The 8393-nt window shown below is 35.4% G+C and overlaps 2 long non-coding RNA genes across 4 annotated transcripts in view; one reads left to right on the forward strand and one right to left on the reverse strand.

Annotated features, from left to right (window-relative positions):
• The window catches only part of LOC110008308 (uncharacterized), a 5929-nt gene extending 2060 nt beyond the window's left edge, over nt 1-3869 (forward strand). For 2 of the 3 annotated variants that reach the window (XR_016053592.1, XR_016053593.1), the window contains 2 exons: nt 2611-3178; nt 3408-3869. This is a non-coding gene — a long non-coding RNA (uncharacterized LOC110008308). Of the gene's footprint in view, nt 1597-2610; nt 3179-3407 lie in introns of all 3 variants that reach the window. The other variant, XR_016053591.1, reaches the window with a different exon arrangement.
• A 1176-nt stretch (nt 3870-5045) lies between these two features.
• On the reverse strand, nt 5046-7930 carry LOC105421605 (uncharacterized). The gene is made up of 3 exons (XR_967075.3): nt 7237-7930; nt 5595-5724; nt 5046-5496 (listed from the first exon to the last, which is right to left on the reverse strand). It is a non-coding gene; the product is annotated as an uncharacterized LOC105421605 (long non-coding RNA).
• Between the last annotated feature and the right edge of the window lie 463 nt (nt 7931-8393).

Here is an 8393-nt window from a genome sequence, read left to right on the forward strand (position 1 = left end):
AATGGCTTTAAAAAATGAAAGAATTGAACCCATTGTTTTTTTATAAAGTGAAATTAGATGAAGACAATCACATCTTGAGTGTCTTATGGGTAGATGCCTTTTCTAGAGTTTCGTACCAGTGCTTCTCTGATGTGGTAACTTTTGATACAAAATACAAAACAAACACCTACGGTATGCCATTTGAACCCATTATTGGTGTAAATCACCATCACAATACAACTTTCTTTGGATTTGCGCTCATTTTTAATGAGAATGTAGAATCATTTGTATGGATATTTAAAAATTGGTTAGAAGCTATGGGGGGACGTCATCCTGGAGTTATTCTCATTGATCAAGACCATGCAATTTCAAATGCAGTGAGACGAGTTTTAGACCAAAGTAAGCATCATTATTGTAAGTGGCATATGCTATCAAAAATTAAAGAAAAAATGTGCCATGTCTTGCGCATGCATCCAATTTTTTCAAAAACCTTCAGGAGGTGTGTGGCTAGTGCAACAGTGGAAGAATTTGAATTGGGGTGGAAAAATATGATTGAGAATTATGGCCTGGAAAGTAATGAGTGGCTTACTAGGCTCTATAGTTGTCGCATGCAATGGGTGAATGCATACTTGAGTGACATGTTTATAGCGGGTATGACTTCCACTCAAAGGAGTGAAGAGATGAATAAGTATTTCAACATGTACGTAGCCTCTTCAACAAGCTTACGTACGTTATTAGAAGTGACGACAAAGGTGCAAGATAAGAAGGTGCGAAAGGAAAGGGAAAATGACTTAAGAGACATTGATACTACTCCAATATTGAGAACAACTTCTTTTATTGAGGCTCAGGCAGCAAAGATCTAGACGTAAAAGATTATGAAGCTATTTGGGGAAGAGGTGCTGAATGGTATTAATTTGATGAGTGAGCCAATTGAGGACAACAGATTGCTTGCCACTTTTAAGGTGGCAATACCAAGAAGTGAATCTAGACACTACTTTTGAATTCAATTCTTATGACAATAGCGTTTGTTGCAACTGTCACTTATATGAGAGGATGGGTCTTCTTTGTAGGCATGTGTTGAAGGTTTTTATGGTGAAGAATGTATTTGAAATACCCCCACAGTACATAATGAGGAGTTGGAGAAAGGATATAAAAAATGGGGTTTCAAGAAACATCTCAACTACCACACTCCATTCGATATAACGAGGTCTATCAGGCAACTCAATACCTATACGAGCGTACTTCAGAGAGTGCAGAGCTCCATGAATTTATAATGGCCATAATACACAGCAGAATTTGTCAGGTTGATAGCCGATTCTGGCGTAAGGGAGGTCCACAGAATGATGCCACAATCAATTGTTATGCTGAAGAGTATGGTAATGTTGAAGCAAATGCTAATATCGATGAGAATGCAGCTAGTTGTAGTGACACACCAATTGAAAGTGAACATTGCCAAAATATCCTTGAGCCTCCACGAGCACGGACAAAGGGAAGACCTACCAATAAAAGAAAGAAAGCTCGATCAAAAGGGTGGAAGCCGAAAAAATACCAATAAGTCGAAGGAAAAGACCAAGAAGTGCGCAATGTGCAAGTGCAGTGGGCACGACAAAAGAAATTGTTCGTCATTCATTCATGCAAAGTAGTAATGCATAGCATTAGTATCTCTTGAATTTTCATTGTACCAGCTTCTTAATTTTGGATGTGGTAGAGCTTACTTATAATTGTAGAAATTTTAAATGTAATATGAAATACTAACAGTGAAAATTCATCTTAAGGAGCACTATGAATTGTAGTGATTGCTTGCTTGTTGTATAGTGATTAATTGCAGGGATTGGTTTTGACGTTGTGGATATTGTTGAATAGCATTAGTATCTGTTTCTTTTTGGTTTGAAATGAAAATGCTTGAAAATGCTGTGAAATCTGTTTGAAATGAAAATGCTTGAAATGAACTCTGTTTGTAAGTTGCGTACAAGTTTTCTAAGTGTCAATGGTTCATTGGTTTGAAATGAAAATGCTGTGAAATCTTTGTTTCACTGGCATAACACAATTTCCACCCTCGATTGACCTATAATTATGCCTATTTGATCTAGTGAGAAAAATACTACCGTCTTTTCCAACATTTTCGTAGTTCTATTTTGCTGATGGAAATTTTAGTTTGACTTTGACTCTCTTGAGCTGAATTTCTGAGTGGCAATAGGGGCTATGTTAACAGGCTTCTGAACATTGCATTGAGTGATTGACTCTATGCTATGGACATATTGAAATCAATTCAAGTTGGGTAATAAGTTGGGATTTGTGAGAGGATGTTGTGCTTCCTTTAGAGGAGAAATAAGTTACAATTTGTGATAAGATGCTATCTTTAGAGGGGACATTGATCAATTCTTTTTGTAGAGATAGTGATTCTACAACTCTAGCCTAGGCCAAGAGTGTCTGCCCGAAGTTAGAACCCTTGTCCTTCAAATGTGAGAACATTAAACAAACACTTGCATGCAGGTAATAATCAAAGACCATGCAGCAGTAGTGGCAAATGATATAATATGTCTTAAATAATTAAAGTGACAAGCTGATTCTATATTTCATAGTTTATCATTGATATTGAACGACTAATGCTTGCAACAACTCTGATTTCAGGTGTTGAAAACCATTCCATTAGAGGCTCTCAAGGGATGCAGGCTGGTTTTCAGTCGAATTTTCCCAACCAATAGCAGAATATCTTGGAGCATCATGCTCCAAAGAGATCGATGAAGCAGTCACTCATGTGGTTTTTTTCATTAGTATTTTTTTTGGTATGAAACGTGATTGATCCATGTTGCACAATCTCTTTGTAAAATGATTGTGCTTTATTTAAGGGTAATGTAGGAATTTTGAAGAGATATGGTTTATGTGGGTATGTGTAACCCTTTTGGGGTTTTCTTGGGTTTCATTAGTTTTGTTTGCTCTGGGGATGCTGTGCTAAATAACACGTTGTGGATTTCTCATGTACCTGCTGTCTAACCTAGTATCGACCATTGCATATATGGTGTTGCCCTGCACTAACATTTGGAAATGAGCAGAAAGAGATTTCTTTAGATAGCCTTCTCAATATTGAAGTGAGCAGCAAGAGTTGTACCATGTGTTTCCTATCTTCTTTTGGCCATGCCTTCTTCACCCTTTATCCTCAATATTGAATGTGATTGAGATGCATATCAGCATTCTATAGGTACATTACTCAACATTCATTACAAGGTGTTAGTATACCAAATCCTCAATATTGAATGTGATTGAGATGCATATCAGCATTCTATAAGTATGTTTTCTATGTATACCATGCAACAGTGGTGGTAGATGATATAGTATGTCATAAATACTTAAAGTGACAACCTGATTCTATATTTCACAGTTTATCATTGATATTGAATGACTAATTCTTGTAACAACTCTGAGTTCAGGTGTTGAAAACCATTCAGTTAGAGGTTCTCAAGGGATGTAGGTTGGTGTTCAGTCGATTTTTCCGAACCAATAGAAGAACAGCTTGGAGCATCATGCTTCAAAGAGCTCGATGAAGCAGTCCCTCATATGGTTTTGCTCGATTTAGGGATTGAGAAGGCTCGTTGGTCTTTACTGCGAAAGAATGGAGGAGTATCTTATTCATGTTTTTTTTCTTTAGTATTTTTTTGGAATGAAACATGATTGATCCATGTTACACAATCTCTTTATAAAATGATTGTGCTTTATCTAAGGGTAATGTAGGAATTTTAAAGAAATATGGTTTATGTGGGTATGTGTAACCACTTTTGGGGTTTTCTTGGGTTTCATTAGTTTTGTTTGCTCAGTAGATATTGTGCTTTGAGATGATGGGAATGTGTAAACTTGAAGGGAGTAATGAAAACAAAAGTGGGGATGTTGGATTACATCAGTTTGTAATTGCAAAAGTATTGCTTGATGATGATGCATACACCAGGACATTAGAATGTGATATTGTTCTTCTCTCTCTCTCTCTCTCCCTCTCTTTGTATGTGTGTGCGCACTTCACATGTGCATGAACATGCATATTTGGATACTTTAGAATCTCTATTTCAATTACATGTATAATTAGATATAGTTTGAAGTGAAGACGTGGGAAGTAGGACATAACATATGTGTTTTAATTGTGCTTGGGAAGCAGGAAGGAAGTGTCTCGTAATGGCCCTGGGGAAGTACATGTACTCTTCTTCTTTACTTTTCAAATACAAAATATTTTTTTTCGAGAGAATTACTTGTCAACAACAAAATATCTTCTAATGGTTTTGTGGCTTCCTTCTTGGTAGGAAATTGAGAAAGTGAAGACTGATAAGAATGATAGGCTCTATTAGGATGTGAAGATTTTGAAATATTTTTGTCCATTCAAATGCCATTCACATTTTTTTCCATTCAATATTTTTGTCCATTCAAATGCCATTAACATTTTTGTTCATTCAAATGTCTTTCACATTCAAATCCCATTCAATATTCTTTTCCATTCAAAATGCCATTCATATTCAAATGCCATTCACATTTTTATCCATTCAAATGCGATTCATATTCAAATCCCATTCAATATTTTTGTCCATTCAAATGCCATTCACATTTTTATCCATTCAAATGCCATTCATATTCAAATCCCATTCTGTATTTTTGTCCATTCAAATGCCATTCAAAATTCCATTCACATTTTTCTCCTTTCAAATGCCATTCACATTCAAATTCCATTCAAAATGCCATTCACATTTTTATCCATTCAAATGCCACTATATTTTTGTCCATTCAAATCCCATTCAATATTTTGTCCATTCAAAATGCCATTCACATTCAAATGACATTCACATTTTTATCCATTCAAATGCCATTCTATATTTTTGTCCATTCAAATGCCATTCACATTTTTGTCCATTCAAATGCCATTCACATTCAAATCCCATTCAATATTTTGTCCATTCAAAATGCCATTCACATTTTTATCCATTCAAATGCCATTCACATACAAATTCCATTCAATATTTTTGTCCATTCAAATGCCATTCACATTTTTCACCATTCAAATGCCATTCACATTCAAATCCCATGCAATATTTTTGTCCATTCAAATGCCATTCACATTCAAATTCCATTCAATATTTTTGTCCATTCAAATGTCATTCACATTCAAATGCCATTCACATTTTTGTCCATTCAAATGCCATTCTAACCATATTAGAATACATCACCAAACAAAAAAATAATAATAAACTGAACTACATTTGTAATGATACCATGAAACAAATGCCCATTCCTTTCAAAAGAAAAAGAATGGCGAACATCAACATGTAAGAACAATTGCGCTTATAATAATAAATTTTACATGGCTACTTTCTCAGGGACCATAGCAATAACTTTGGGCTTCTCTTTTTCATATAGAACATGATGTGCTCCATCAGTGACACAAACATCTGTCCTCTGTGACACGAACCTTCTGACCATGGGTTTTATATCTTGGCCTAGGATCTCGTCACACCCCACTAGATGCCCGCATCCCACTTCATTCTAGTAGTTAACACAAACATATAAAAGGTTTTAGGTTTGTGCTTACAATTAAACAGTAATGTGCTTTTACATTATTTTCATGAATGAATGTCACATACCTTCCAGTTGGAGCATTTGTAGAAAGACCTATTGTAGTTATCTCCTGTTTTTGCAATAAATACGCGCATTCAACGACATTGTGGTCTGTGTTTATAAACTAATGGTGGGAATTGATTATCGAGATTCATTCTGCATAGAAGTGACAAGAGAACCATGAAGAACTTCATCATTAGCATTCTAAAAACAAAAAAAAAAAACACACTATTTGAAAATTGACACTATGTGAAAATTCATTACAACCATATGAAACACAAACCCATAAATTCATGTATAAAGCTCTCAACACTTTACAATGTAAAATAATAATGTTACAATGTCAATTGATGATGTGTGGAGATAGTAGAAAACTGGTACATGTGTTCATATTAGATATAGATTATTCAAGTCTAATTCTCTACCCTAACCTATTATGAATTCGATCAGTAAGAAGTATACACTTGTTCTTCAGAACCCAGAATACTGCTTAACTTGAAAGATCATGTATGCAAGTTAATTTTTTTGCATTTTTAAATTGCCTATGGTAGATATAGCTGCTATCCAAGCAGCAACCTCATAATCGCCACTTCAAAGGCCAGGCTATATGGAAATTACCAAATTTTGGAGTGTAACTCGAGAAACACATAAAATAATTGTATGAATGACATAGAATACATTGGCATAGTACATGCAGGTTCCATGCAAATTTTTCAAATAATTGTAAGTTGTTATTAACCAGCTGATGACAAAATGAATATTTCCTCACGAGGTAGAACAAAACCAAAAAAATCATAATCAGTTTATACGTAATGCAAGTTAAAGGTACCAAAATTGAGATTTTCATGAAAAATAGTATGATGAGAATGATACAACAATACAAATTAGAGAAATAGGACCTATATCTCCTTAAATTTTCTATAATTCAGGAAAAAGGAAACTTTTTTCATACCAGACCCAAATAAAAAAGGAAACTTTTTTCATCATATTGAGAACGAATTTTAGAGTAAACCTTATGATAAGCACAGAGACAACCAAAACACCCAAAACCCAAAACAAAAGATTGATATCACTTGTAAAAATCAAAATAGCGCACCAACATAGTATCCTAAAAAAATAAAGATTAAAAACAAACACTAAAATAGATTCAAAGATATGCTAAAAACATAAAGAAATTCACTTTAGAAATAAAACTAAAAAAGTAATGGGGAAAAGATTCAAAGATAGCATACATAAACCTCGGGTGAACCTCAAATCTACTGAAGATTGCTCGATCATCTTTGCAGCAGCAATGGAGCACAATTTTTTTTGAAATTTCAGAAATTTTCTATATTTTAGGTTGTATTTGTAGAAAGAGAGGGGCATAGAGGGAGATTGAGAGAGTGCGGACCCAAAAAGAACTTGATGGAGGTTAATAGCAGAGGAGTCACAAAGGTTTGTTAATCATAAACTTCATGCATTCTGACTAAATCTTGGTGTGGTCTCAATTCATTCTTGTAGTTCAATTGAAATTGTAATACATTAATATTGTGTACAAAATTGATACGAACATAGTTTCTTGCTCTGTATCCATTCACAGCGACACATTGAATGACCGAAAAACAAAAACCCCCCAAAACCAAAATGGAACAAACAAAATCGAAATGCAATAATTAAACAATAGCATACCTGAACCTTAGATGAGCCTCAATCTAACGAAGGTTGTCTCAATCGTCTTTGCAGCAGCAATAGAGCATAGAAAATTTGGGAAATTTCAAAAATTTTCAGTGTTCTAGGTTATATTTCTAGAGAGTGAGAGGGGCATAGAGGGAGATCGAGAGAGAGGGGCAGCGAGAGATGTATTGAGAGGGGCAAAGAGCAGTAGCGGGGAGAGAGATTGAGAGAAAGGGGCGGGTTTCAAAGAGATTGCGAGGGTTTGAGAGATAGGCCAGTGAAGGGGCAGCAGGCGAGAGAGAGAGAGGTTCCCTCAAGTTTGATGGAGAGAGAGAGGGTGGGAGATTGGCAGCAGGAGAGAGAGAGAGGGGTGGAAGAAGGAGGAGAGATGGAGGGTGGGAGAGTGGCAGTAGGAGAGAGAGAGGGGTGGAAGATGGAAAAGAGCGAGAGAAGGTGGGAGAGTGGCAGCAGAAGAGGAAGAGTTACTTGGAAGATTGAGAAGAGAGAGAGAGGGTGGGAGAGGAGAGAGAGATACCATCGTGAGAGACAGGAGAGAGAGAGTGAAACACGTGACATGTGAAGCCTAGTGCAAATGTCAGTGGTTACTGTAGCTTGAGGGACATATTGAAGGAGCATTGGGCATGGCGAGATCTTCTTCGCGAGATGTACACCGTTGGCGTATGAAGTTCATATACGCGAGCAGGCATATGAAATCGTTTTTTTTATATATATATATATATAGTAATGATTTTATAAGACCTTTTCTCGTTTTTTATATATATATATATATAGTAATGATTTTATAAGACCTTTCCACATCTATGTGTGTAGGATCTCAATTGATCGCCATTAAATTTGGTACAGATCTCTAGAAAAATCAAGTCCTATATCCATGTGATAATTTTTTTAGCGATCTGTGACAAATTTAATGGTGATCCTACACATATGGGTGTGGGAGGGTCTCATGGATCATTACTTAATGGTAATCATTTGGGGTCCTACACACAAAGACACTCTACAAATAAATTTTTAGGACACTCACTTCTAAAATGCCATTGTACTTTTGTGAAAATTTGCCATTGTACTTTTGTGAAAATTTCAAATTTGCTTTTGCTTAATGGTAAAGTTACCTATTTAAATAATGTTTTAATAAAAAAATAATAATTGTTTTG

This window comes from Amborella trichopoda, chromosome 4 (assembly GCF_054954075.1).
Source record: "Amborella trichopoda isolate Santa Cruz 75 chromosome 4, AtrichopodaSantaCruz75HAP2 v2.0, whole genome shotgun sequence".
NCBI classification, from domain to species: Eukaryota; Viridiplantae; Streptophyta; class Magnoliopsida; order Amborellales; family Amborellaceae; genus Amborella; species Amborella trichopoda.